The sequence below is a fragment of the Octopus bimaculoides genome, chromosome 6, assembly GCF_001194135.2.
Source record: "Octopus bimaculoides isolate UCB-OBI-ISO-001 chromosome 6, ASM119413v2, whole genome shotgun sequence".
NCBI classification, from domain to species: domain Eukaryota; kingdom Metazoa; phylum Mollusca; class Cephalopoda; order Octopoda; family Octopodidae; genus Octopus; species Octopus bimaculoides.
Window position 1 is genome coordinate 96042460 of NC_068986.1, and position 9034 is coordinate 96051493.

Genomic DNA, 9034 nt, shown 5'->3' on the forward strand with positions numbered 1-9034 from the left:
CGTGGGATTCCGTAAAAAAATTAATAAGTAAGTGGGGGAATGGTTCAGATTACATATAGTCCATCTCTACCATTCTATTGACTATATCCAATAAAGAAAGGTGAGAGGAAGAAGAACTCATCGAATTTAAAATCAATTAATGAAATGCAGTGGGATGGAATTTCTTTATTTCATGGAATTCTTTTTCAAAAATTTCAAATTTTTTTTCTATATTTCTACGACCTCAGTTTAACTCTTTTCTTTCCCCATGAGGAAGGGACATCTAATCTGAAACTGCTGAGTGATCTTCGGCAGTACAGTGGCAAAAATGAAACGTATTTCAGTGCCAAGAGACACTGCCTCATAGAAACATTGTCTAGACTTTTATGATAATTCCATTCACATGATGGCTGTGTAGTTTGAAGTTCGTTTCGCGACCACATGGTTAAGATTTTGAGCAGAGGTAAAAAATACGTACACCACCCATTTTTGGCGTAACAAAAACACTAATCCTAACCTTAACCCTAAACACCGGGGGTACGTATTCTTTACTTTCGCCATATTTTGATAGCAAAACACTGCACCTTATAAGTGGCAACTGTGCAGAAGCCTGTCACGTGTGTGTGTTTGTGTCGGCGAAGGATATGAATATCAACGTGAAAACCGAAAACTGTGTTTTACTAACGAAGTCCTGGGGCTAGTTTTTCTGCACTAAGTTACGTTTACTTCTCACGTCATCAGAAATACAGTAACCCAGTGATTGTCCTATTGGAAACGTGTAACCAGCGTCGCGGTTTGCCAATTGCAATATAAATATATAAAAAAAGAAAATCTCGGATGATTTTATAAGGAAATTAAATCGACGAGTACTATTTAATTGACTCAAGGAAGGTGGAAACGTGACGTCGGCGGAATTTCAACTCAGAATATAAAGGTGGGACATAACTGAATACCACGAGTGTATGTCCGATTCTGCAATATACCGCATTCAGTAGAAATAATAGTAATTTAAGGCTTTGAAAAAATGTTTGGGTAAGGAGTATGAATCCAGGTATTAAAAAAAAAGTCACAGGGGTTTTGTTGGGGGCGGGGGATTGTTCGAAAGGGTTTTGTCCTAGGGTGGTTGTCCGGATCCCATAAATTAAGTGTGACTTTTTTTCCTGTGACTTCATTGCCGGCCACCATAAATTAATTGTGACTTTTTTTTTTCCTAGCCAAAATTGTGACTTTATTACTGTAACTTCTTTCCCGGTCACAATGAGTATAGCATAATTGATCGCAGTACTTGACTGGTATTTTCGTTAGGGGAGTTGTCGAATATGATATGTAAACAACGACCCCCAGTACAAAAATAGGAATTCCCACATAGAAACTACGTACTAGAATCCCTGAGTCTCAAAAAATTCTTAAGCATGATGTTTCATTGTTTATAAAATATACTATATAACAGTAATTGAGTCAGTTTAATTAGTCTTAGTGATCACAACCACCTCCATTGCTCATGAAGTATTTACTCTACACATGTGGAATCATCAAATATCCACATAAGTTCAAGGGTGTGTTGTTTTTAGTCTGATAAATAACTCAGTTTAATGAATCTTAAGTCGTCATTTATGTAAAAATGAAGATTTATTTGTAAATTAGATGAATGTAGCATGTCGTTTCTAGGTTTATGTAAATAATGAACAACTTAACCTTTATGAAACTCTGCTTTGTCGAAAATGTTTACAAAGTAGGGTTTGTTTTCCTCCTTCCGGGCTTCATAAAATAAAACGATAAGTCAAATACTGTAATCAATTAGGCTATACTCTTCACCTTAACATTTTAAACCTTAAACTATAATTATTTGTTCATTACTGTTACATGATTAATTGTTATCTCTACGACCATGATATTAAAAATAACAGTCGTGATGATAACAAACAATTAATCACTCAGATGACTAAGCAGACGAACACTAAAATGAGATTGATTGATTCATCGATAAATTAAATTATAAAGCACCGCGTAAAATAGAGTAAATATGTTGGTGATGATTGTGTTTGGATTTCCTGGGAGGAAAAAGGACCAAATAGCTATATATCTCTTATATTCTTGCCACAAATAGTGTACATCAAATATTCAGAATAGTTTAAGGGCGTAGTAGGGGCAGGAGATTTGTTGTTTACCGTCGTTGTACTTTCAGGTAATTAGGTGTGTGTGTGACGAAAAAATCAACATTGAATTAAAGGACACACTCAGTACTTTTCAGTAGAAGACATTAATTTTCCGAAGAAAAGGTTCACAGTGACACTGAAGTTTCAGTTTACTAGTCGTCATGAGAGAATTTTTGAAGTCATTGTTAACCTTTACCAATATGTGTGTGTGTTGAAATAACAACGAAACATTTACTGATCTGATAACTCTATGCCTTGAGTAAAATTTATTGAGAAAATCAAGTGTTGTGTGGGACTTCAAGTTTTACCTAGCAGTTCCTGCAACTTGTCAGAGGCATGCATGTGTATATACACACCACTAAGTAGCCAGACTGTTGCTATAGTAACGAAGCTAAAGCACGCAGAGTGAAGCCACTTGACACAGATTGACCTTAAACATTGATGTGCATGCACATTAAATGTTAACGTTCTTGCTCACTTCTGCTGTTTACAGGAAGGAAGATGTGTAGCGTGCAATCGTCGTATTGACCATAACAGAGAAAGTTGTCATGGCTACACCTTCTCAGAAGCCTACGCAGAATTGCAGAGAGTATATGGAGATGAGTGTATGAGTTGCACACAAGTGTACGAGTGATTCAGACGTTTACAAGATGGACGAAAAAATGTCGATATTGACAAACGTTCTGGGAGACCTGCAACCAGCAGAACTGAGAAAAATATCGCAGATGTGCGTGTAGCTGTGAGGGGAAATCGTCGAATCACTGTCCGTAAGTTATCAGAGGATGTGCAGATTAGTTACGGTTCAGTTCAGTCCATTATCATTGAAGATTTGGATATGAGACACGTGTCTGCCAAATTTGTGCCAAAACCGCTTTCAGTTACCAAAAAGATACTCGGGTTTCAATTGCACAAGATCTTGATTGTGTCAAGAACGATGAAAACTTATTGAAAACTTTGTATAGGCCTCGGAGCAGATTTCACCAAGCTTTTGGCAAAATTTGATACAGATTCTCAGCTCTTAAATTAACTAAAATTTGAAGTTCAGACCTTAGATTTCATACAGTTGTCACTCAAAGTTTCAGGTCATATCTCTTCAGTGATGTATATAATATAATATATATAGTTTACAGTGTTGTTTCTTGTTTAGTCATATATCAGCTCTGCTCAGTGAAATCTGTTGTGAGCATCTCGCCTTTCTGTCTATCAGGGATTTCGTCATGAAATGAATCCTTAATTGACATGAGTAGGATCTCATTTGAAGTATTTTTGTTGCTATTTTTAGCAGGTAGAATAAGGACATAGAGGTTCCTTCATTTCTATCTGTCAGGTATTCTGCTATGACTTGAAATAAAGTTTAATGACAAAATGGAGTGAAGTTCCTTTTTGATTCATGGTAGTAGAGCATTTCAGGGTATCATAATGTTTACATTATGTGTAGATAAAAATGCTTTAATTAGTTCTTTGAAGATCCATAAAGGGCCAGGACTTAGCACTTTTTCTTTTTATTTCATGATGTTAACCCTTTCATTAAATATAAAATAAAATCTTTCCTATATAGGGTGCTAGTCTGTTGTAGGTTGTTATTTAGTCTCAGGTCCCCAATCCATTTGATTTATGATCAAAGGTGTTCCGGTCACGACCAGTACATCTTTTATTTAGACATAGTATATCTAGGGCTAAATTATTCAATGTGTATTTCCTTGTTGTTCAATTCCAAGGTCAGCCCTGATCCAGTTGCTAATGATAAAGGGTGTTCTCACCAAAACCATCTTTTATTCAGGTATTAATGCATCAATGATTACATTATTCAGTGTGTCCTTTCTCTCCTTGAGTAGTATAGCATGATTTGGCTACTATTTCTAGCAGATTGAGTGAACATACATAAACTCCCTTGTTGGCTTGCAGATAATATTCCTAAATGATCTGATACATATTGTTGATATCTAGGTCAAAGGCATATAAAAGCAAATTTTTTGGTAAATGTTACCTGATCTAATATCACTTTTTGGATGCTAGCAGTTACAAGCTGCTGTATTTTACAAGAACCTGATTTTCTACCTGCCCTCATTTCCAAATGGTGTCAAAATGTGACTAGTTTCTACTAGTTTCTGTGGTCCAATAAGGGAGTTACTATGTGACCCTGAACCTATTAGAAATAGCAGATAGTTCTCACTCACACCCTGCTATCTTAAATACACTGGATAACATAGACCTACGTAGCCCTAAAACTACCAGTCATATCTGTGATACCTTAGATCAGAATTGCCTTGGAACTAAACAATGGTTGCCTGTTTAGACCTAGGACTAAAAGGGAGCAAATGAGGGAGATTTTAATTCTTTGCTTCATATGTGGTCAACTGTCTGTTGTTTTTCTGGTCCTTCAACTTATTTTTCCTCAGATGAATCAACATAATTCTGTAATATTCCATATTATAGTGCTCAGTAAACCAAGGAGAAACTGTTTATAATTGCTGATTCCTGTATGCACGATTAGTGAAATAAACATAATTGGTCGAGATATTTCCAGTAATTCATCAATAAAATGTATGACAACTTTTTATTTCACATTCTACTTCCGTTCAATAAATATATTTTCATGATGTTTTGCAAATTTCTTTCTAAGCAATTGTATATTTTAGGTATTGTGTAAACCCAGATCAACTTCCTTTCATGAGCAGACCTACCTAAAGGGAAATTTGAATGAGGTTTTGTTACTATTTCTAGTCCAAATCAAACATGCTCTATTCTGACTAATTAGTTGCATGAAATTCTAGAACAGATTCTCAAATGCTGAAATCTGGAAAAATGTCTCATCTGCTATAGTTTATTCTTTTGTACAATTTTAGTTTTTAAACTTTCCTATGTGAAGAATGCTTTCATATTTTTTATTTGATCTTCAGTATACCAGAAGTCAAAAATACTGAGAAACACTGCTCCAGAAAGATGGAAGTTGATTTAAAACACGTCCAAAGTTGTCTCCCATATTTCCTGGAAATTGTTTTTTCTTTTTTTGGATAACCGTTTATCACACAAAATGGGCTATTTTTAACAACTAACTTTGGCACAAGACCACATTTTAAGGGAGTGATTGTCATTTGATCTCTCTACTTGACTGGCTTCATTGTCCTCATTTGAACTTACAATATACAGGGATGCAATTAAATAATGGTACAAGGCCAGAAATTTCAGGGTAACGATTAAGTTGATTACATCAACCACTGAGTTCAACTGGTACTTATTTTATTGACCCCGAAAGGGATGAAAGGCAAAGTCAGCCTCACCAGAATTTGAACTTGGAATGTAAAAATGGACAAAATGCTCCCTGCTAACAATTCTGCCAGTTCACCACCTTGATGTAATTGAATATTGAGAAGTATTTTTATCAGGCACTATAACTGATTCTGCGGCACACCATGTTAGATGATTGCAATAATACACATTTGGGCAAGTGAAAGCAAAATCGTGATGGCACCACCGTTCGAGCAAGATTGTTGCCAGTGCCACTGGACTGGCTCCTGTGCAGGTGGCACGTAAAAATACACCATTTTGAGCGTGGCTGTTGCCAGTATTGTCTGACTGGCCTTCATGCCGGTGGCACGTAAAAGCACCCACTACACTCTCGGAGTGGTTGGCATTAGGAAGGGCATCCAGCTGTAGAAACTCTGCCAAATTAGATTGGAGCCTGGTGTAGCCATCTGGTTTCACCAGTCCTCAGTCAAATCGTCCAACCCATGCTAGCATGGAAAGTGGACGTTAAACGATGATATACAGTCGATTATATAAAATGGTACTTATTATATGTGATGGCATATGGCTTAGTGGTTAGAGTGTTGCATTGTTCTTGAACACTTCATTTCATGTTGCTCCGTGATCACTTCACCACTGATATGTGGTACACCATGCATCTGTTCAGGTAATGTTGATTTGATGGAGGGAGTGAGCTCATAAATAGCACAAACATTTTGATTACTATAAAATCATTTTTGTAGGTTGTTCAGCAAAAAATTGTAAAACCATTTTTCTCAGACTATGATAGGCTACCACCACTTAAATCATATGTCCATATAAAAGGGTTAGTGGTAGAAACAATAGTACTATCTCATATATCGGATAATTTTGCAGTCATTTTATTCCAGTACATGTAGTGGGATAACCTAACAGACAAAGCATCATATTTTAATTCGATGCTCACAACAGTAATTAATCCAAAGTATGTAAATTACAAATATACAATTCATTTTTAAAATCTTAACATAAAAGAGTCTTTCTCAATCCTCCCATTCTGTGTCTGTAGATGCAGTGTAATTTAATATCTAAAATATTAATATACAATATGTTCAGAAGGAGTTTTCTTTCCAAGATTAGTATTCAGGTCATATATCTCCATTTTGTACTGGAATGGGTTCAACAAGATCCAACGGTTTGGAAGATGTCTTACTTCATGTGTTTGGTTTCAATAGCTGGATACTTTTCCTAACACCAACCACTTTACAATGTACTTGGTGCTTTCTTTGTGGCACCAGCACTAATGAGCTAACTTTGTATCTTGAGCATTAAATGTATAACTTGCCATTATATATTAATCCCAGAGAAATTAAAGAATGAAAAGTATTTTGTCTAATGTTCTAACATGTCAGCTACCTTCCACCAGTAATAATTTCTAATTTAGGCACAAGATTTTAGATGATACAATTATATATTTTTTCTACTCTTGACACAAGGCCTGAAATTTTGGGGTAGGGGGCCAGTCGATTACATTGACCTCAGTATGTAACTGGTACTTAATTTATTGACCCTGAAAGGATGAAAGGCAAAGTCAAACTCGGCAGAATTTGAACCCAGAACGTAAAGACAGACGAAATACTGCTAAGCATTTCACCTGACATGCCAACATTTCCACCAGCTCACCACCTTAACGATACAATTATATTGACCTCAATGAATATAGAGAGGTGTAAATAAGTAGAACTCTTTAATTAAGGGGTTAGAGTTAATGACTGGTATTCAAGTAAGAGCCTGACATAAAAACTAAGTCAACTGACAGGATTTAAACCCAGAACGTAAACAGAAATTAACTAAATAGGGTATTTTATCCACTGCACTACCAGCTTGCAACAATAATGAATTCTATTGGGTCACATAGAAGAGGGCAAGCTGGCAGAACCATTAGCATGCCCGGCAAAATGCTTAGTGGCATTTAATCTATTCTGTATTCAAATTCTGAGGTTGACTGCCTTTCAGGGTTGAAAAAATAAAGTACCAGTTAAGCATTGGGCCCCTTCCCAGAACTTGTTGGCCTTGTGCCAAAATCTGAAACCAATATTGTCACACAGGACAGTAGACTGGCAGAATTGTTAGACAAAACACATTGTGGTATTTGCTTCCAACTTTTTACATTCTGACTTCAAATCTCACTGAAGTGAACTTAGCATTTCATCTTTCAGGGGTCAGTGGTATCAATAAATACCCACCACACTATTAGAATAAAGAGAATGCAGTCAACTGATTCGAACCCTAAAACATTAATGGCAACTGTTTCTTGTAAGAGAGAGATAAAAATCATACCGTCTTGAAACAAGGATGTAACTATTTATAATAGGATATGTATAACCAGTGTGTAGAGAAGGGGATAGTCACTGTGTTCTTGGTAAAGACATGGCCCAATGCATCTAGGCAGTAGTTGGGCCTTAATTGACAAGGGCAACTCTTACAAGCCTTTCTAGGTTCTCCCTACCCCACTTCCCCAGATGAGATCCTTTGTTCTTTGAAAATGATTATTATAGTTAGGGTAAAGGCACAAAGCCATGGATTTGCAGGGAAGGATTAACCAATTAAATCACAGTACTTGACTGCTAGTTTATTTTTATCTATTACAGAAAGATGAAAGGCCAAGTTGACTGACTGAATTTAAACTACGAACATTAAAAGCTTAAACTAAATACCACAAATATATTTTGTTTGATGCTGCAACAATTCTGGTAAGGTAATGAATTAGTAGAGTTGATAGAAGACTGGATAGAATGCCCCATGTTACTTGTTCCAACTATTTGAATTCAAATCTTGCCATTCATCCATTTAGGCTTGGAACAGTAAAGTACCGATGCAATGTGGTAAATAAAACAGAACTATTAGAATCAAGCAAGATGCTTTGCAGTATAAGTTCAAACTCTTTGTGCTCTGAAAATTCTTGCGATAGCACTGATGCCAACCTAAATTGGTCCAAGTCAGTAGTCTTTCCCTTGTTCAAACATTGATACAGTGGAAAGGAGAGACTGGCATGCACAAGAAAGAAAAGAAAAACTGTCCGGCTAGCACAGATGTGTGATCAACAATGACCAATTTAAGTCTTACAATTCTGCCAATCCCCTAGCCTTTTAAAAATTTGTAACACACAAACACAATTAGGAGAGGCAGAAGAGTTACAGTTGATTAGATTGATTTTTGGTAGTTATCCTTTTCATCCTAGAAGAATTTGAACTCAGAATAGAAAAGGATCTAACACTATGGCAGAAGGCATTTTATGTACTGTTCCATCATTTCTTTCCTCAACGATTTCAAAAACGATGAAAAGACTAAGTGGATGTTTGCAAGATTTGATCTCAGAATATTACTAAGCACAGTTGGTTGGTAAGTTTGCTTCCCAACTACATGTTCTAGGTTCAGTCCTACTGCTTGAAACATTGGGCAAATGTCTTCTACTGCAGCCTTGCAAGTGGATTTGGGAGATGAAAACTGAAAGAAGCCTATCACATATATGTATATCTGTGTGTATCTTTGTATCTATCTCCGACCACTGCTTGAAACTGGTGTTGGTGTGTTTAAGTCTCCATAAATTAGCAGCTTGACAAGAGACCAACCGAATAAGTACCAGGATTAAGAGGGTGAAAAAAAAAAGAAAA